At 41.6% G+C, this 22,390-nt stretch overlaps 1 protein-coding gene across 1 annotated transcript in view; it reads right to left on the bottom strand.

Annotated features, from left to right (window-relative positions):
* TRAPPC9 (trafficking protein particle complex subunit 9) overlaps positions 1-22,390 on the bottom strand; it is a 516,382-nt gene that overhangs the window by 219,641 nt on the left and 274,351 nt on the right. The gene's annotated exons all lie outside the window — the stretch shown is intronic.

Genomic DNA, 22,390 nt, shown 5'->3' with positions numbered 1-22,390 from the left:
CTGCCAAGATGCCACTTGCCACCAGTTTGGCCATATTTCAGAGCTGCAACATCACTGGAGTGCCCAAAAGCACAAGGTGTGCAATACTCAGAGACATGGCCAAGGTAAGAAAGGCTGAAAGACGACCACCACTGAACAAGACACACAAGCTGAAACGTCAAGACTGATTTTTCTAAGGTTTTATGGACTGATGAAATGAGAGTGAGTCTTGATGGGCCAGATGGATAGGCCCGTGGCTGGATTGGTAAAGGGCAGAGAGCTCCAGTCCGACTCAGACGCCAGCAAGGTGGAGGTGGAGTACTGGTTTGGGCTGGTATCATCAAAGATGAGTTTGTGGGGCCTTTTCGGGTTGAGGATGGAGTCAAGCTCAACTCCCAGTCCTACTGCCAGTTTCTGGAAGACACCTTCTTCAAGCAGTGGTACAGGAAGAAGTCTGCATCCTTCAAGAAAAACATGATTTTCATGCAGGACAATGCTCCATCACACGCGTCCAAGTACTCCACAGTGTGGCTGGCAAGAAAGGGTATAAAAGAAGAAAATCTAATGACATGGCCTCCTTGTTCACCTGATCTGAACCCCATTGAGAACCTGTGGTCCATCATCAAATGTGAGATTTACAAGGAGGGAAAACAGTACACCTCTCTGAACAGTGTCTGGGAGGCTGTGGCTGCTGCTGCACGCAATGTTGATGGTGAACAGATCAAAACACTGACAGAATCCATGGATGGCAGGCTTTTGAGTGTCCTTGCAAAGAAAGGTGGCTATATTGGTCACTGATTTGTTTTTGTTTTGTTTTTGAATGTCAGAAATGTATATTTGTGAATGTTGAGATGTTATATTGGTTTCACTGGTAAAAATAAATAATTGAAATGGGTATATATTTGTTTTTTGTTAAGTTGCCTAATAATTATGCACAGTAATAGTCACCTGCACACACAGATATCCCCCTAAAATAGCTAAAACTAAAAACAAACTAAAAACTACTTCCAAAAATATTCAGCTTTGATATTAATGAGTTTTTTGGGTTCATTGAGAACATGGTTGTTGTTCAATAATAAAATTAATCCTCAAAAATACAACTTGCCTAATAATTCTGCACTCCCTGTAAGAGGTATAGAGTCTGTATTTATTTAGAGGGTATGGTCTGAGGTCTGTATTAACTTAGAGGGTCTGGTCTGAGGTCTGTAGTTGTTTAGAGGCTCTGGTATGAGGTCGGCATTCATTTAGAGGGTTTGGTCTGAGGTCGGCATTTATTTAGAGGGTTTGGTCTGAGGTCTGTATTTATTTAGAGGGTCTGGTCTGAAGTATTTATTTTGAGGTGCTATGAAGGGGATTATATGCACAATCTGAGATTTAAATGTAGTAGATCTCCGTGTAATTCTGCCCCCTCTGTGCCGTCTCTCATATACTGGTCATACAGTACGTGACTGATTGTAACCGGCCAAACACAGACTCCTTATTAGATTGACAATACATATGACATTAATGACTTGTCACCAAAAAGATGGAAAACTGAACGTAAATAAAATCTCTCATGGAGAGGAAAATGAAGACAAACTAACCTATGATGTTCGCGTGTTCATGTCCAGTGAACAGCATAGTATAAACATGCACCATCACAGGTTCCCTAGTATGTTCATGAAGTATACAAAGATACAACTCGGATAATTCATGACTATTTCCTTGGGCATATTCTTTATATGCTAATGGTCTTAAGTTAGGATGTGTGGGGCACAAGACAGAAAAATGTTAGGAGTACAGAAGTGCAAAAGTGCTCGAAGACCGCTCTCCTGATGAGGAAGTCAGTCACACTGTATCAGTTTTATGTCTGACAACCCATGTTCCTTAGTGTTGCTCCAAATCTATGACAACTAATGAAAAATATTCGCTTTACAGGCCGGGTACTGAACAGACCTCTTCTGAAGAGCTCATGCTTGTCCCTTTTTGTAGCGTTTTACTTCTGACAAGGACAAATCAATATATTTCCTTGTGCAATTTGTCACAGAAGTGGAAATCGCGGGCAATAAGTGGGCCCCTGGGGCTCTATAAAACCATGGCTGTCCAGTGAAAGAAAAAAGAGGATTTTTTATTTTATTTTATTTTATTGCAAAAGGTTTTTGAGTTTTACTTCCAACAGATATAAGAGACGGGAAAGAAATGAAAAACTAAAGAGGGTGTCTGAGGACGCTCCGTCCGATATCCAATGGTTCTTTTGAGCCAACCTGGTTGTGAGCAGGAGATTACGTCTGTCGTGTTTTGATCTGTACTGATAGAAGAACACAGTCGGTGGAGGTCTTTAAGGCTATGTACACCTTCAGAGACAATTTTTTTATGATTGCATGTTACTCATTTTTGGCTAAAAAACTTTTTTTCAATTGGCCTTTATTAAAAATATTGAGCTGTTCCGTCACAAATGGTTAACTGTTTTTCTAGCTGTGTGACTGGTACTTTCACTTTGTCATATAATAACCTTCATCTCTAAACTACTAAGAGGTCATAAACAGTTCTTACATTCTTATCAGTAAGGCTACTTTCACACTGCCGTTTCTGGGTCCGCCTGTGAGATCCGTTTCAAGGCTCTCACAAGCGGCCCCAAACGGATCAGTTCAGCCCCAATGCATTCTGAATGGATAAGGATCCGTTCAGAATGCATCAGTTTGCCTCCGTTCAGCCTCCATTCCGCTCTGGAGGCGGACACCAAAACGTTGCTTGTAGCGTTTTGGTGTCCGCCTTGCGATGCAGAACCAAACGGATCCGTCCTGACTTACAATGTAAGTCAATGGGGACGGATCCGTTTACATTGACACAAATATGGTGCAATTGTAAACGGATCCGTCCCCCAACGACTTTCAATGTAAGTCAGGACGGATCCGTTTTACTTACACTTAGACTTAGATTTTTTTTGGACAGAATAATGCAGACGGATCCGTTCTGAACGGATACCAGCGTTTGCATTTATAGGTGCAGATCCGTCTGTGCAGATACCAGACGGATCCGCACCTGACGCAGGTGTGAAAGTAGCCCAAGACAAGAACTGAGCTATAATGGGTGTTTGTAAGGTCAGGGAGCAGAAATAAGGAGTCCGACTGCTCCTGGTATGACGGAAAAGACAGAAAATCCAAAGGGTGCTACTAGAGCATGTCAGTTCTGTACTACAGAAAAAAAGGAGGCTATATTTTTTTAATAAAGACCAATTTAAAACATTTTTAGCTCAAAAGGAGTACAATACAATAAAAATAAAAATAAATCCCCGCTTTAACGGTTGGCCTTCCACTAATCAGACACTTGTCTCCTATCCTGTGGATAGGAGATAAGTATTGTTCATGGGAAAAAAAGAGTCTTTTTTGGGACAGCCCCTTTAAAACCTATGAACCCCTTTGGGGCATGTACTTTTGTCATACGGTTTTCCTAAAAACGTTGTACCGCTTAGCTTCTGCAGATTCTATCTATCACAGTTCAAAGCAGGCTGTAGCGTGTCAGTCACAGTAAAATCCATAAGATAGCTTGGCCTCTAGCCCCTCTATTTATTCTCCTGAACGTTCTTTGTTTATTTCATGACCAAATGCATAAAATATCATTCAGGAAAGATGAAAGAGGGACTGAAGGGATCCACTGTAAATGGCACTCTGCAGCCTTCTGTGTCCTGTGATGCATAAAAGCTGCAGAAGCCAAATGGTGCAACATTTTTTTAAACCACTATTGCAAAAATGGAAAAGTTTAATGCCTGCAACAATGTCCAAGAGTGTAATGTTTATCAAGTGGTCGTGAAGACGGGGCTACGCATCTTTGAACACCACACATATGGGAAAGCTGCACTGCAGCATTTTCATGTCGACTCCAACTTGCAACAATGTATCGAAGACTCTGTAAACAACTTCAACCAGCACCCTAATTACAACTTAATTGTGCTCCGTTCGCAACGATTTATCACTGCTTTTTGTTAATTAAGATCTTTAATTGCTAATTTCTTTTGGCAGCCGGAGCCGCTTCTCTCGAACAATAAAGTAAGCATTGGCGCTGGCACCGAACAATCAGAAGACGGTGGGGTACTCCTTATGCCTTTCAGGAGTACACTAGACTCTGAATACCCCGTACCCTCACTCAATATACCACAGAAAGCAGCTACCCTGCTGCATGCCCGCCCCGTACTGATACATTTAGTATAGCAAGCTCCTAGGAGAACTCGCTGTTTTTTCCGAACTTGAAGTAAAACAAAGAAAAGCTACGAAATAATAGGGATTTCATAAAGAAAAAAAAAAGTATAAACCCCGGGGTTGCTTTATTTTGGTAGTGTGTTGTGCAACTAAAAAAGCTAATGACATAAAAGTAAAAATAGGGACAAAACAAAAGACAAAAATAGACCCAAAAAAGCACAAAAAGAGAAAAATAAAACAGAACATCACACCCATATGACCTTTTTGAGCCTTTTATTCGAAGTCCATTGTCATGTTGCTGCCATGAAAGTCTCTACTCGTCAAGGAAGACTTTCCATTAAAAAGGTATCCAATTAAAGTATATGTTAAAGGCTATGTACAATCGTGGCCAAAAGTTTTGAGAAGGACACAAATATTAGTTTTCACAAAGTTTGCTGCTAAACTGCTTTTAGATCTTTGTTTCAGTTGTTTCTGTGATGTAGTGAAATATAATTACACGCACTTCATACGTTTCAAAGGCTTTTATCGACAATTACATGACATTTATGCAAAGAGTCAGTATTTGCAGTGTTGGCCCTTCTTTTTCAGGACCTCTGCAATTCGAATGGGCATGCTCTCAATCAACTTCTGGGCCAATTCCTGACTGATAGCAACCCATTCTTTCATAATCACTTCTTGGAGTTTGTCAGAATTAGTGGGTTTTTGTTTGTCCACCCGCCTCTTGAGGATTGACCACAAGTTCTCAATAGGATTAAGATCTGGGGAGTTTCCAGGCCATGGACCCAAAATGTCAACGTTTTGGTCCCCGAGCCACTTAGTTATCACTTTTGCCTTATGGCATGGTGCTCCATCGTGCTGGAAAATGCATTGTTCTTCACCAAACTGTTGTTGGATTGTTGGAAGAAGTTGCTGTTGGAGGGTGTTTTGGTGCCATTCTTTATTCATGGCTGTGTTTTGGGGCAAAATTGTGAGTGAGCCCACTCCCTTGGATGAGAAGCAACCCCACACATGAATGGTCTCTGGATGCTTTACTGTTGGCATGACACAGGACTGATGGTAGCGCTCACCTTTTCTTCTCCGGACAAGCCTTTTTCCAGATGCCCCAAACAATCGGAAAGAGGCTTCAGCTGAGAATATGACTTTGCCCCAGTCCTCAGCAGTCCATTCACCATACTTTCTGCAGAAGATCAATCTGTCCCTGATGTTTTTTTTGGAGAGAAGTGGCTTCTTTGCTGCCTTCTTGACACCAGGCCATCTTCCAAAAGTCTTCGCCTCACTGTGCGTGCAGAGGCGCTCACACCTGCCTGCTGCCATTCCTGAGCAAGCTCTGCACTGGTGGCACTCCGATCCCGCAGCTGAATCCTCTTTAGGAGACGATCCTGGCGCTTGCTGGACTTTCTTGGACGCCCTGAAGCCTTCTTAACAAGAATTGAATCTCTTTCCTTGAAGTTCTTGATGATCCTATAAATTGTTGATTGAGGTGCAATCTTAGTAGCCACAATATCCTTGCCTGTGAAGCCATTTTTATGCAACGCAATGATGGCTGCACGCGTTTCTTTGCAGGTCACCATGGTTAACAATGGAAGAACAATGATTTCAAGCATCACCCTACTTTTTACATGTCAAGTCTGCCATTTTAACCCAATCAGCCTGACATAATGATCTCCAGCCTTGTGCTCGTCAACATTCTCACCTGAGTGAAGACAATTACTGAAATGATCTCAGCAGGTCCTTTAATGACAGCAATGAAATGCAGTGGAAAGTTTTTTTTTGGGATTAAGTTAATTTTCATGGCAAAGAAGGACTATGCAATTCATCTGATCACTCTTCATAACATTCTGGAGTATATGTAAATTGCTATTTCCAATATTTATCTAATTCTCAAAACTTTTAGCCACGACTGTACACCTTTTAGGGTAATTTTTTTATTTATTTTTTAAATAATTTTATTTTCTTCAATGATGAATACAAAAACTTTTCAACAGAGCCGGAAACAAAAGGATACTAGAAACGGCTTATACACATATAAAAAACATATTAGTATAGTTTCAACATCGTTACAAACAATACCATTAAATCCATCTCTGTGAACTCAAACATAATATCTTTAAACCCATCCATTCCCCCCCCCCTTCCCTACCTTTAGTTGCTGTCGCTGGTAGCCCGAACCCCCCCCCCCCCCGTACCCATCCAGATGGTCCGCCCGTCCAACCAACATAGTCAATTCATCTCGCCTCTACAGAACAGAAATGTCACGGCGGACGGGATCTCAGATACACAGACAAACCAACAAACCAGTTTCTAGGCAAGAAGCAGGGGAAGGGTCACCTCCTAGCAAATCCCTGACTTCTCTCCCTACACTGCTAAGCCCACATTCAGACCTTGAAGGTAGGAATAATGTGTCCTCGTGCTTGGGCTGAAAATACCCTAGAATCCCTGAGATGGTGAAAAGGGGAATAGGGTCAGCCTGCTCCCTCAGAACCTGGAGGGGACAGATGACACACAAACAACCTAGACAGCAAACCACAAAAACAGAAACCAAACTTCTTATCTGAGCTGGAACAGACAATCCTTCCTTCCTTGCTTCCAAGGCCAGACTGATTTCTATAACCCGCACAGAACACTGGGATTGAGTGAGATTTAAACCAATGACCCCACCCAGTGCACCTGAAGGGAGGCGGATCCAGCACGACTCCAAAACAAAACAAAAAACTAAACACGTGCTGCTATTCTGGCCGACCTCCGCACATAGTCAGAGCAGGGCATGACAATAAAAGAGTCGCATACCCAACCTTCTCCGCCTCTCAACCTCCTCATAGATCTTTATTTGAGACATAATCCGTCTCCACTCCTCAAATACCGGAGAAATGGGGGATCCCCATCTCTTAACTATCAAAGCATTAGCGATCAGGCAGCCCTTCAGCCAACTCAATTGATGTGTAGAGGAGTTAGGATTTTCTGGTATAAAAACACCCCAAATTACTGAAATCATATCCGGTACACAAGATTGGGGAAAATCCCCCTGCAATGCTATAAATACCTGCTCCCAAAAGCGCTTTATCACACTGCATTCCCATAACAGATGGGTATATCCAACATTAGGACTACCGCACTTTTGACAGAAAAATTCACGACTTCTGTTGTTAGTAAACTTAGCCACTTTCCGTCCGCCCATAGGATATAAACGTCCTATGGGTGGACCTCTATTTCTGAAAGCACGTTTTAAAACGTCCGTTCAGAAACAGCAGCTGCACGCTAATCGTGCAGCTGCTGATCGGGTTGCCCGCTGTCAGTGACAGCAGGGCAACCCGGAGAGAAGGCAGGGACAGTGCCCAGGTGTATGCAGAGCAGGAAGCGCTATGCGCTTCCTGTTCTGGCCCGGCGGTCATGTGACCGCCGGGACCGGAGAGTGCAGGAGCTGTGTGAGGTCTTTCAGAGACCTCGATCAGCCCTGCTCTGAGGCTGTACAGCGGTGGATTGCTGCTGTACAGCCTCTCTAGGGGTGCATTTCTTCTGTAACTGGGGCTACTATGTCAGCCCCAGTTACAGGAGAAATCAACTGTGAAAAAAAAAAGAAAAAGTGAAGCAAATGTCCCCCAGAGGTCTTGTATGACCTTATGGGGGACGAAAAGTGTAAAATAAAAAATAAAAAAAATAAAATAAAAAAAAGTTTCACATGTAAAAAAAAAAAAAGTCCCCAATTAAGTAATAAATATATTTTTTTTTAAATAGAAAAAATCAAATAAAATAGACATATTTGGTATTGCTGCATCCGTAAAAACCAGCTCTATAAAAATATCACATGATCTAACCCCTCGGGTGAACACCGTAAAAAATAAATAAAATAAAAATGTGTCAAAACAAGCAATTTTTGTCACCTTACATCACAAAAGGTGCAACACCAAGTGATCAAAAACGGGTATGTCCCACAAAATGGTACCAATAAAACCGTCACCTCATCCCGCAAAAAATGAGCCCCTACATAAGAAAATCTCTCAAAAAATAAAAAAAACTATAGCTCTTAGAACATGGAGACACTAAAACATAAATAAAGAAATTTATGTTTTAGTGTCTCCATGTTCTAAGAGCTATATGGTTTCAAAAATGCTATTATTGTGTTAAAGTGAAACAAATAAAAAAAAGTATACATATTAGGTATTGCCGCGTCCGTAAAAACCAGCTCTATAAAAATATCAGATGAGCTAACCCCTCAGATGAACACCGTAAAAAAAATAATAAAAAAAACTGTGTCAAAACAAGCAATTTTTGTCACCTTGCATCAAAAAAGGTGCAACACCAAAGTGATCAAAAACGCGTATGTCCCACAAAATGGTACCAATAAAACCGTCACCTCATCCCGCAAAAAATGAGCCCCTACATAAGAAAATCTCTCAAAAAATAAAAAAACTATAGCTCTCAGAACATGGACACATTAAAACATAATTTTTTTCTTTCAAAAATGCTATTATTGTGTAAAACTTTAATAAATGAGAAAAAGTATACATATTAGGTATCGCCACGTCCGTAACAATCTGCTCTATAAAAATGTCACATGACTGAACCCCTCAGGTGAACGCTGTAAAAATAAATAAATAGAAACTGTGCTAAAACAACCAATTTTTTGGTCACCTTGCCCCATAAAGTGTTATAATGAATGATCAAAAAGTCATATGTACACAAAAATAGTACTAATAAAACTGGCACCTTATCCCCTAGTTTCCAAAATGGGGTCACTTCTTGGGAGTTTCTACTGTAAGGGTGCATCAGGGGGCTTCAAATGGGACATGGCATCTAAAAACCATGTGGAGTTCCTTTTCTTCTGCGCCCTGCCGTGTGCCCATACAGCAGTTTACGACCACATGTGGGGTGTTTCTGTAAACCTCAGAATCTGGGTAATAAATATTGAGTTTTGTTTGGCTGTTAACCATCGATGTGTTAAATAAAAAATTGGATTACAATGGAAAATCTGCCAAAAAAGTGAAATTTAAAAATTTGATCTCCATTTTCCTTTAATTCTTGTGGAACGCATAAAGGGTTAACAAAGTTTGTAAAATCGGTTTTGAATACCTTGAGGGGTGCAGTTTCTACAATGGGGTCATTTATGGGGGTATCCACTATGTAGGCCCCACAAAGTGACTTCAGACCTAAACTGGTCCTTAAAAAGTGGGTTTTGGCAATTTTCTTAAAAATTAGAAGAATTGCTTCTAAACTTCTAACGTCCTAAAAAAATAAAATGACATTTCCAAAATGATGCCAACATAAAGTAGACATATGGGGAATGTTAAGTAATAAATATTTTATGAGGTATCACTTTCTGTTTAAAAAGCAGAGAAATTGAAATTTTGAAAATTGCAAATTTTTCAAATTTTTGGGTAAATTTGGGATTTTTTCATAAATAAAGGTGAAATATTTTGACTCAAATTTATGACTATCATGAAGTACAATGTGTCACGAGAAAACAATCTCTGAATGACTTGGATAAATAAAGGCGTTCCAAAGTTATTACCACATAAAGTGAGATATGTCAGTTTTGCAAAATTAGGCCTGGTCAGGAAGGGGGCAAAGGGCCCAGATGGCAAGTTGTTAGCCTGCATTTGCGGTGTATAGTTTAACCTGTGTAAGATCTTAAACTGAATCAATCTATAACTGGATGCCAATACTACCCTTTTTATGTTTTTAAACATCTGTGGCCAGGGAAGGGGGGAGATTTTCAGTTCCTGCTCCCATTTATGTATACTTTTAAAAGGGAACACAGTGGACATTGATTCTCGCATTTTCGAATAAATCCGTGCCATTTTAATCTTTTTCCCTACGTGAAGAAAGCAAAAATCAAAGAATGAATGTTGTTGAGTGATCATATACGTTTTATTAAGTGTGGCTTCATGTGCATGTTTTAAACGTGCATACATAAATCGGTCTAAAAAAGTGTTTGTGAAATTAAAGTCCCCTAAAACTTTGAAGCGATCTGCAACAAACAAATGAGCCACTCTAGTGATACCCCTACAACTCCAATAAGTGTAATCCGTTATTTTCAAAAATTAGAGTAAATATCGATTATCCCACAACGGGGTGGAATGGAAAGCATGTGACACCTGCAAAATCGTTTTCAATGAATCCCAGACCCTCTGTAGAGTTCTAGGGATTAAACATCTAGTGTCCAAAGCACCAAATTGTGCCGTTTCTAAATACATAAAAACATTCTCCATTGACTTACCTGTTACCCTAGTTAAATACTGCCCTAGTGCATTCTCTCCAGAATAACAGCATCTTTGTACCTGCGCAGAGAAAAATTGCCTTGAAAGAAAGGGAGTGACAATCCCCCTTCTGACTCAGCCAGCCATAGATACCTCTGCTTCATTCGGACCCTCTTCTTCCCCCAAATTAGATCATTTATTAAAGCTTCCAATCTATAAAAAAAAAAGCATCCTCTATCCAGATGGGGGAGGCGCAGATCGGATATAACACCAGAGGTAGTATGATAATTATTACTAGTGCCAGACGATCAGTTTGCGATATTAATAATTTTGGCAGGCTCTAATTTTCCCCTTTACTTTGTCCATTACCGGGGAAAGATTTAATTCATGGAATCTACTTATAGGGGCACCTAACTTTATCCCCATATACAGGGAGTGCAGAATTATTAGGCAAATGAGTATTTTGACCACATCATCCTCTTTATGCATGTTGTCTTACTCCAAGCTGTATAGGCTGAAAGCCTACTACCAATTAAGCATATTAGGTGATGTGCATCTCTGTAATGAGAAGGGGTGTGGTCTAATGACATCAACACCCTATATTAGCTGTGCATAATTATTAGGCAACTTCCTTTCCTTTGGCAAAATGGGTCAAAAGAAGGACTTGACAGGCTCAGAAAAGTCAAAAATAGTGAGATATCTTGCAGAGGGATGCAGCACTCTTAAAATTGCAAAGCTTCTGAAGCGTGATCATCGAACAATCAAGCGTTTCATTCAAAATAGTCAACAGGGTCGCAAGAAGTGTGTGGAAAAACCAAGGCGCAAAATAACTGCCCATGAACTGAGAAAAGTCAAGCGTGCAGCTGCCAAGATGCCACTTGCCACCAGTTTGGCCATATTTCAGAGCTGCAACTTCACTGGAGTGCCCAAAAGCACAAGGTGTGCAATACTCAGAGACATGGCCAAGGTAAGAAAGGCTGAAAGACGACCACCACTGAACAAGACACATAAGCTGAAACTTCAAGACTGGGCCAAGAAATATCTCAAGACTGATTTTTCTAAGGTTTTATGGACTGATGAAATGAGAGTGAGTCTTGATGGGCCAGATGGATGGGCCCGTGGCTGGATTGGTAAAGGGCAGAGAGCTCCAGTCCGACTCAGACACCAGCAAGGTGGAGGTGGAGTACTGGTTTGGGCTGGTATCATCAAAGATGAGCTTGTGGGGCCTTTTCGGGTTGAGGATGGAGTCAAGCTCAACTCCCAGTCCTACTGCCAGTTTCTGGAAGACACCTTCTTCAAGCAGTGGTACAGGAAGAAGTCTGCATCCTTCAAGAAAAACATGGGTCGCAGGAAGCGTGTGGAAAAACCAAGGCGCAAAATAACTGACGCGTCCAAGTACTCCACAGCGTGGCTGGCAAGAAAGGGTATAAAAGAAGAAAATCTAATGACATGGCCTCCTTGTTCACCTGATCTGAACCCCATTGAGAACCTGTGGTCCATCATCAAATGTGAGATTTACAAGGAGGGAAAACAGTACACCTCTCTGAACAGTGTCTGGGAGGCTGTGGTTGCTGCTGCACACAATGTTGATGGTGAACAGATCAAAACACTGACAGAATCCATGGATGGCAGGCTTTTGAGTGTGGCTATATTGGTCACTGATTTGTTTTTGTTTTGTTTTTGAATGTCAGAAATGTATATTTGTGAATGTTGAGATGTTATATTGGTTTCACTGGTAAAAATAAATAATTGAAATGGGTATATATTAGTTTTTTGTTAAGTTGCCTAATAATTATGCACAGTAATAGTCACCTGCACACACAGATATCCCCCTAAAATAGCTAAAACTAAAAACAAACTAAAAACTACTTCCAAAAATATTCAGCTTTGATATTAATGAGTTTTTGGGGTTCATTGAGAACATGGTTGTTGTTCAATAATAAAATTAATCCTCAAAAATACAACTTGCCTAATAATTCTGCACTCCCTGTAGTCCAGAGAGTCGTCCAACGATAGTATCCGGATCCGGAAGCCACCGTCGGGGACATTTCAACTTAGCGGGAGGAGTGAAGAATTAGCCCAATTGATTGAGTAACCAGACAATTGACTAAACTCCTCTATCACCTGCATAACGTAGGGAACGGCGTTCCAGCCCTGATCCAAAAAAAGTATAACATCATCGGCATAAAGTCTAATTTTGTCACTCTCTCCCGATACCCCGAACCTCCGAATCTGACCATCCAAGCGAATCCTACACGCCAGCGGTTCCAAAAATAACGCGAATAGTAAGGGGGAGAGGGGACATCCCTGTCTCGTAGCACGTTGAAGCTCAATAATAGAGGAGTTAACCCCATCAATATTAACTCGAGCAATTGGTTGAGTGTATAACAATTGAGTCATTGCAATAAAAGCATTCCCCAATCGGAAATGTGCCATGGTCCGCCACAGGAAGGACCACTCCACCCTGTCGAACGCCTTATCAGCGTCCAGAGACAGGATGGAGTGGTCCGCCCCCCCCCCCACCGACAGGTTCAAATACACCCCATATAGATTCACCTGAATCTGTCTCCCAGGTATAAATCCTGTTTGATTAGAGTGAACCAGGGCTGCAATCACCCGTTTAAGACGATTTGCTAAGGATTTTGCGAAGATCTTATAGTCTGTATTAAGGAGTGATATGGGCCTGTAGGACCCAACCTCACTACCGTCCTTATCTTTTTTTTAAGATTAGAGTGATAATTGCCTCCCTAAAGGATGGGGGGAGAGAGCCATAGCTACATGATTCATTTAAAACCTGCAACAGAATAGGGAGGAGTACTTTAGCATGGTATCTATAAAGTTCAAATGGCAAGCCATCCGCCCCAGGGGAAGAATTATATTTAACGGAACGAAGGGCATCCTCCAATTCTGCCTGTTGTATAGGCTGATCAAGCAATCCAGTTTCCTGAGGCGAGAGAAAGGGCATCTCTAATTGGTCCAGATAGTCATCGATTTCTGAAGGACTACATATCATTTCAGATCTATATATAGTGGAATAGTACTTGACAAATTCCTGTCTGATCTGATCTGGATCGTTAACTATCTGGCCCCGAGTATTACTAATATGACTAATTTTTGTCCCACCCCTTTGATTGGCGACCAGTGAAGCTAACAGTTTCCCCGTTTTTCCCTCCTCCCTAAAGCGTCTCTGTCCTTGAAAAAAAAAGTTTATGTTGGGCCTTATTTACCATGAGAGTCCTATACTGCAAATTAGCGGCTGTAAATTGGTAATTTTTTTTATGATTACATTTTGCTCATTTTGAGCAAAAAATTGGTCCTTATTAAAACTAGTCAGCCATTCTGTCACAAAGGGTTAAATGCTTGTCCAGCTGTGTGACTGGTACTTTCACTTTGTGCCAGTCATGTAATAAACCTTCTCTCTAAATTACTAGACAACATAAACACTTATTTAAGCCACGTTCTTATCAGTAAGAAACAGACAGCAGGCTACAAGAGAATCTCAAGGCTGTACAGAGAGAAAGGTTCAACATTTTTAGTCCAGTTAGAAAAATAATTTTTAGTTTAAAATGAGTACAGTACAAAAATAAAAAAAATTACCCCAAAGGTGTACACAGCCTTTAAAGATAAACATTTATTTTTATTATGGAAGTTGTTGTCAGGCCTAGAAGCCAACAAACTCAATGGTTTTAAACTGTGTCCTATAAAAAATAAAAATAAATATCTGCAGAACCTGGAATTGGCCTGGGACATGTGACCGATCACAGTCCTCAGTGATCCTACAGTATGCGCTTGTGCGGCACTTCACTAGCAAGTAATGTACTGATCAAGAAGATGTGACCACTGAGGCCTATGACTTACTGCAGTAGTCACCGACCAAGCTACTTTCTGGTCCTGCAGGGACTGGAATCGGCAAGGAACGGGGCAGCGGAGCAGGCATAGTGGGACTGCAGGCAGCTTTATCCAGTCTAGACATTGCTCTGTGAGCTAAACCCATCAGCAGCAGCTGCAAACATTTACCTGCTAGTTTGCTACAATGTATCAGTCTGTATCCCTCACAGAGCATTGTCTAGACTGGAATAAATTGTATCCACTTCTCAGCTGACAGTAAGTAGATATCTATGAAGAGTGTTCACACTCACAATGGAGAGGAACTGAAACACAAAGTATAAGCAAGACGACCCCTTTAACCAAAGCAGTAAATTCAGCAAAAAATTTCTGGTTCTCTCTTTACTGGATCTATCAATTGTCTCCTTTTTCCACGGAACATCATCTATAGAACAGATACAAAGGATGTTGGGTTACACAAGCTCCAGTCCACAGCCGGAATGAAACAGACGTTTCCTCCATACCATTTTTATTGTGTTCATTTTAAGCCAAATTAAAGCAAAGGATCATTTACCGGATCAGTGGCTTCCATCTGGAGACTTGTAGGGATGTTGCACATACGTTGTTTCCATATCTTCTCAACTGCAGCAATTCAGTCTGAAGGGTCTCTGTAGAGAGATGGCCCCAGGGGGTCTTCACCATGGATCGCTCAGATCAGGACCACTACTTACTCTGCATTTACACAGCTGGAAGAAAGATCTCCAAATTGCTCTGTTTCCAGTGTTGTCGTATTGGTCTGTTACACGGGTAGAACTTGTGGGGGACATCATCACGTAGAGGAAATGCTGCAGATTTTCCACATGGATTTGCCCACAGAAAATCTGTAGCACAGGTTACATTACACAGCGGATTATAGACCATCTCATCTACACAAAAATGTATATGCTTTTCAGTTTCTAAGGCTACTTTCACACTAGCAGCAGGACGGATCCGACAGGCTGTTTACCCTGTCGGATCAGTCCTGCCTCTATTTCGCCGTGCCACCGGACCGCCGCTCCGTCCCCATTGACTATAATGGGGACGGGGCGGCGCTCCGGCGCAGCACGGCAGTGCGCGGTGAGAGGCCGCCGGACTAAAAAGTTGGACACTGCCATGCACTGTCGTGCTGCGCCACAGCTCCGCCCCGTCCCCATTATAGTCAATGGGGACGGAGCGGCGGTCCGATGGCACGGCAAAATAGCGGCAGGACGGATCCGACAGGGAGAACAGCCTGTCAGATCCTTCCTGCCGTTAGTGTGAAAGTAGCCTAAGTCTACAACATGTCAGTTTCTGAAGCGGAAAGATCAAAGATCTGTTGTAGGAATCTCCCAGAATTCTAGAAGATGAGGTGAGAAACAAGACTGCTGTCTGTGTCCAATAACAACCAGAAGAAAAATGTATGCACGCCCTGTAACTGAGAATCAGTACAGGAAATGTAATGTATGTATGTGCCAGCAGAGTAGTGAGTGCAGCTCTGGAGTATAATGCAGGATGTCACTCAGGATCAGTACAGGATAAGTAATGTAATGTATGTACACAGTGACTGCACCAGCAGAATAGTGAGTGCAGCTCTGGAGTATAATGAAAGATGTAACTCAGGATCAGTACAGGATAAGTAATGTAATGTATGTACACAGTAACTGCACCAGCAGAATAGTGAGTGCAGCTCTGGAGTATAATACAGGATGTCACTCAGGATCAGTACAGGATAAGTAATGTATGTACACAGTGACTGCACCAGCAGAATAGTGAGTGCAGCTCTGGAGTATAATGCAGGATGTAACTCAGGATCAGTACAGAATAAGTAATGTATGTACACAGTGACTGCACCAGCAGAATAGTGAGTGCAGCTCTGGAGTATAATACAGGATGTCACTCAGGATCAGTACAGGATAAGTAATGTATGTACACAGTGACTGCACCAGCAGAATAGTGAGTGCAGCTCTGGAATATAATACAGGATGTCACTCAGGATCAGTACAGGATAAGTAATGTATGTACACAGTGACTGCACCAGCAGAATAGTGAGTGCAGCTCTGGAGTATAATACAGGATGTAACTCAGGATCAGTACAGAATAAGTAATGTAATGTATGTACATAGTGACTGCACCAGCAGAATAGTGAGTGCAGCTCTGGAGTACAATACAGTATGTAACTCAGGATCAGTACAGGATATGTAATGTATGTACACAAGTGAAATACATAGTATATGCTGCCACCTGCACATGTGCCTATGTTCATACGTTGTCCAGTATTACAAAACAATTCATTTTGGAAGGGAATTGGTGCACAAACAACAGGTAGATAAATATGTAGACGGACAGACAGATACAGATAAAAGAAAATAGATAGATATAGATGAGAAATAGACATAAAACATGGAAAAGTGTTTTTCTTTTTTCTTTTCCTCCTGTATAATCAGGCACTGATGACGTCATCTCACTGCACACACAGGCCTCTCCAGCTTGCAGTCTGAACCCAAGAGATTTGGTTGCAAATTCTGTTTAAGCATAAAATCCCGCACCACCACGCAGTGTACCTCAGAGAGATGCAGCGCGCCATATGTTACACTGATACACATTAATAAATGAAAACTCAGTCGATTACATCATCGCTCGTTCCCCGGCAGCTCAGGCCTGGCACGCGGCTGCAATGGCAGCACAGCAATGTTTTCACCTGGTTTATCTGCTATAGTGTATGAATATCTCTGGAGGATGGATGAATCTTGTGAAGGACACAGAGTACATTAATGCACAAAAATGCTATTTTATGTTCAGCTGAAATCTACTAAATAGTCCAAATCAGCAAGGTCCAAATGTATGGGAATGGGCAACCTGTAGTACCCTGGCATGACCACTACACTGCTTCCGACTCCATTCCAAGTGTTACTTTCGACACCGACGACTGCAGGGAACAGCTGATCGGTGGCGGGGTCGGATCCTGAGGATAGGTCATTATATGTAGCCCGGAAACCACTTTAACCCTTCCCCTTTCATAACAGAATGATCGCCACCACTAATTTCTATGATCAACCCAATGTGATTTCAAGTCTTTAAATAAATCTCCTCCACTGCTTTATGGACCCAAGATGTCTATGAGATCTTCCATAGACATCCCACTGCGTCCACTCAGCAGACTGCTCTGTACAAACCTCAATTCCCTATGAGACCTACAGTAGAGTCAAACCAGACAACATAATGTGATGACCCAATTGTTAAGTTTTTACTTAAATCCAGTCTAATGTTTTATGGACCCAAAACGTCTACGAGGTCTTCCATAGACATCCCATTACGTCCACTAAGCAGACTACTCTGTACAAACAAACCTCAATTCCCAATGAGATCTACAGTAGAGTCAAACCAGACATCACAATGGGATAACCCCATTGTCGACTTTTTACACAAATCTCTTCCACTGTTTTACGGACCCAAGATGTCTACGAGGTCTTCCAAAGACATCCCATTGCATCCATTAAGCAGCCTCCTCTGTACAAACAAACCACAATTCCGTATGAGTCCTACAGTAAAGCAAAACCAGTCAACACAATGCGATAAACCCATTGTCAAGTTTTTACACAAATCCACTGCACTGTTTATGGACCCAAGATGTCTACGAGGTCTTCCATAGACATCCCACTAAACAGCACTGTACCGACAAACCTCAATTCCCTATAGAGCCAAACCTGTCAACACAACTTAATGACCCTATTGTCAAGTCTTTAAACAAATCCATTCCACTGCTTTATGGACCCAAGATATCTTCCCTAGTCAACCTACGGAGTCCACTGCAAGAGACATCACTGTACAAACAAACCTCAATTCCATATGAGACGTACAGCACAGCCAATGCGGTCAACACAATGAGGTGATCACAATATTGAGACATAACGAAATGTCCTTCCAATGAAGTCCTCAGGGGCGGATTGGCCATAGATCTTACAGGGAAATTTCCCGGTGGGCCGATGCCCAGGAGTCCTCCTCACGGCCAGCCAGTGGAGGTTTTGGGAGATGTATTTTTTGCCGCTGGCAATATTTTGCGATGGACTGAGGTATTTTGCTTTGTTCGGGTGGTATAATGTGCCACAATATGGTATTGCTGGCCCTGCCTACATGTGTTGACCTTGCCTTCCATCAATTTGGACCCGACGACAAAACAGGGCCACTTTTAGTATTTTTTCCAGGGCCACTTTAAGTTCCAGGTCCGCCACTAGACATCCTATTGAGTCTGATAAAGTATAGGCCATGCTGTACCCCATAATACATGGACCTTCTGACTCCTACTGTCCAACAGACCCCTCCAACACTCTACAAAGCTACTCAAAACCATCAGATCTTCCACTACAAGCATCTCTGCTTTACGCTCAAGCAGTTTTCTAAAGTATTTACGTTGCGCCAGTGGCTGTTAATTATAGCTGCAATTTAGACGTCAATCACTTCGTATTTCCTAATTCGCCAACCCATTTACTTGAGTTATTTTATTGCAAAGTCTATGTAATGCAGTAATAAAAGCGGCTTGGAGAGCAGCGTTCCACCACCATGCCCGGCACGTACAAGGATATCAAATTAGCTTTAGCATTTATGGATACAATACGGTTCCAATATGTGCAACAATTTAATTTGATCATTTAATATCTGCCCGGCTCTCGGAAGCAACGGGCTGTCAGATTCGAGGCGTGGAAGACCTCTCTTCAGAGATTAGACAACCTTTTTTTTTTTGGGCTGCTGTTTGCATAATTGCCAAAAATAGAACTCAATCTGTTTGTCTTTCCAGGGTAAGTAAATTCGACTTTTTTTTTTTTCACCTCAGTTTCCATGGGGATGATGAGAGTATCAATGACAGACAGAAACGGCTCCGGAGTGGAATCTTGCTATTTATAAACTATTGGGACACATGGAGATGTCTAGTTACACTGATGGATAGCCTGCAACCAAAAGAGACTTGCAATCGACCCGAAAGAGGTGAGGAAGAATACTGGGACAGATAGAAGGTAATTATGGAGGTTCTGTATGTATATATCTATACGTACACACATATATATATATACACAGCCAAGAGGAAAAGCCTCTTAGGCTTTGGTTGAAAATGCCATAAACAGACCCAACAACCAACCACCTTCATTAATTATGAGACATATGATGATACCATGCACCAGATATGGGATGTCTCGCTTTGAAGAACCTATAGACATTATATAATGAAGCCTCTCCACAAGACCATCTCTTTAGAAAGCCCATTTCAGTAGAATTAGTCCTGTTAAATCAGGCACAGTGTCTGGCAGGGTTGATTCTGCTAATTAAAATGATAACTGTTGTGTGAAAATTGATTACAGGATTCACGAGAAAAGACTACTTTTATTCTTAATGCCAACGAAGGCTTCAGTGCACTGAGGGGCGTGGTCCACCCTGAAAGGCTGAGGTGCATGGAAGAGCTAGACTCTGAATCAAGTCAGCTCCATAAAAGATATTCTCCGGACAAAAGCCCAACTTATGTCTGGAGTGGAGACATTCACCCCACCTCCAAAATTCCCAGTTATGAGGTCCCTAGAGATCAAGGCATCATCCATGAGTGGCTTCCTGCTACAGCAGTTGTCATGAACTTACATGACTCACCATTAACTTGAGAAGTGAGCTGTTTCCATAGAGTTTCCTAGTGGTGTCTTGACAACCACAGTCCAAAACCTATACATGCCAAAAGGCTAAGACACCAACGGATCTTACTATATGTGAGGACAACTTCTGTGGGAATTTTTGCCCAGGTTATCCCTTTGACCAAGTTTATCTAATCTACAAGGTGGAATGACATAGACTACCATAGCCTCTTCACGCTTTTCATTCAAAGCATGGGGAATACTGAAGGGAATATTGACTTTCTTGATGTTACCTTACTTCGTCACGAGAACCATGGCATGAAATGTCTAGTTTTATAACAATCTACATGATACAACAATAAAGCACAATAAAGTATTTCAAAAAGTCCCTTATGGGAGAATACTACACCAGATCTATTTGCAATGCCCTAGTGTCTAAAGGTCAATGGAATCTTCTTTGAAAAGATTACGGAACTAGAAGAAGATCTGGATCTGCAGTTTTGGTGGACATCTGAAAGAGATTCCATTATAAAAGCCTCAACATTGAAATAGCAACACCAAGAAGGACAAGCTGTAAGTTTATGCAAATTGAAGAAGTAGCGGGGTCACTAAGATCTGCAGATGATGAAATTTTTAAGCACCTAGCACCAATCAAAGTTTTTTTAGCCACATGAAACCTCAAAAATCAGATTAAGTCATATGGGATGATTGTGTGGTGTCGCCGGTTAATCGACATGCTAGTTATAGAGACTTGGCACAAACAGAGAGGGACAAAATCCTTGACCTGAGAGACCTTGCTTTATTAACTCCGGCAGATCGCTACGTACCTAGGACAAGATGTCAGTGCAGTTCAACTCTGCATGTTACGTAGATTGGGAGAATAATGGAATGACAGCAAGAGGTCTGATTAGAAGAATTGTACACAGTGATCCATTCTGTACTGCAAGGGAAAATGGAGGTCACTTCCCATGCCTAGTGCAGCAACCAGTGTCTACACAAACAATCAGAAGGAAACCATCAGACATTGAGACAGATGTCCAGCTACAGGTGTTCCACTGACCTCACTCCACCACTTTTAAAGACTATCATGAGGCACAAGAAGACAGCAATGGAGGTCTATTCTCTTCAGTCCCTCTTTTGTATCAGATACAATGAAAGCTGGAGATTGGTGTGGAGACCATGCCATGAAGAGGGAACATCACACCAGTCCTACTCCCTGGATTATTGTGTAAGGTGGCATAATGTACAGTAGCCAGACCCCTCTACTCTTCTTTCAGGTCCACTAACAGCTTGGTGATTTATTTATTTGGTCTCCAAAGTGTCCCAGGAGTCCCTTTTCAACAGGGCATTGCCAGGACGCATGTTACGTGTGCTACTGTGAGCAGCCTGCGTGGCCTAAACATGCTACCATGACCTGCAGCACCTCCAGACTTGGCTCCCATTGAGCACATCTGTGATCTTACTGATAGACAATTGCAAAAGGATCTGCCAGCAGTGGATGTTAATGATTTGAGTGCCTAAGTGCATTCAGCGTGGCAGAATATTCCTCAGACAACCATTGATGACCTCATTGATAGCATGGCAAGGGGTGCAAGTTTGTGTATTTCTGCAAGTGGTGTTCATACTAGATACAGAATAAATTAAGTTGTTTTGAATATTTGGTTTCCACTTTTTATCATTTGCATATCATTACCATGCCTATCGATCCTGTGATTTCCATAATTCCATGACTTTCCCATCTTGGTGTTGCAATTCCGAAGTTGAGGAGTGTATTCATTAGCTCCATTTAGCTCCCAAGCAAAATCTCCAAAGTCCAACCTAAACTTTAAAGTCTCACCAACATGACCCCCACCAATAAAGAGATCAATGGCAGTGGTTGTCATATCCGTAACATACTAATTAATGTCAAAAGGTAAGGATTTACTTCATACGAAAGCAAAAGTGAAAAAATGTGCTTCCAGGTGATGGAGATGTATAAGGAAAGGACTGGAAAATCTTAAGACCAATGCACGTTAATCTTCCAAACAGCCAGTGGTCTGACAACACCAGACTCTTCCCTGCCTTATTTTTAGATTTTAAATGTAAGAATTACATCACACGCAAAATATCTAAGAAACCAAGAAAATGTATCAACCTTCTTGTGATATCCATCCTTGCTGCAAATACTTTGCATATGGCGCCATCTTGAGTTCATTAACATAACACATAAATTATGCAAAATATGTTGTTAATACCCCATCCTTCATGACATGAAATATGGTACAAGTGCCTCAAATGTTCACCTAGACACAATGTCCTGACTAACCAACAACCTTCTCTGTTTAGGTCTGGGGAGGACTAATGTATACCCAGACAGAGGGTGTTCACACCGGCATCATGGCTTCCAGTTTTGCAGAAGATGTGATCTGGTATGATCCATTTAGTAAAATCTGTTCTCAGAACCTCTTCTTGTACTCCACTGATTCATAAACATACACTAAACTTATTTTTGGAACATGGGTTCAGATATCTAGTGACCTACACCAATGATACAATTAACCCCATTGGTTTGTAAGGTCAAGTGCATTCCAAAACTTAATGACCTAGAACA

Source organism: Bufo bufo, chromosome 5, assembly GCF_905171765.1.
Source record: "Bufo bufo chromosome 5, aBufBuf1.1, whole genome shotgun sequence".
NCBI classification, from domain to species: Eukaryota; Metazoa; Chordata; class Amphibia; order Anura; family Bufonidae; genus Bufo; species Bufo bufo.
The sequence above is the reverse complement of the archived record's forward strand: the minus strand, read 5'-3'. Positions and strand labels throughout refer to the sequence as shown.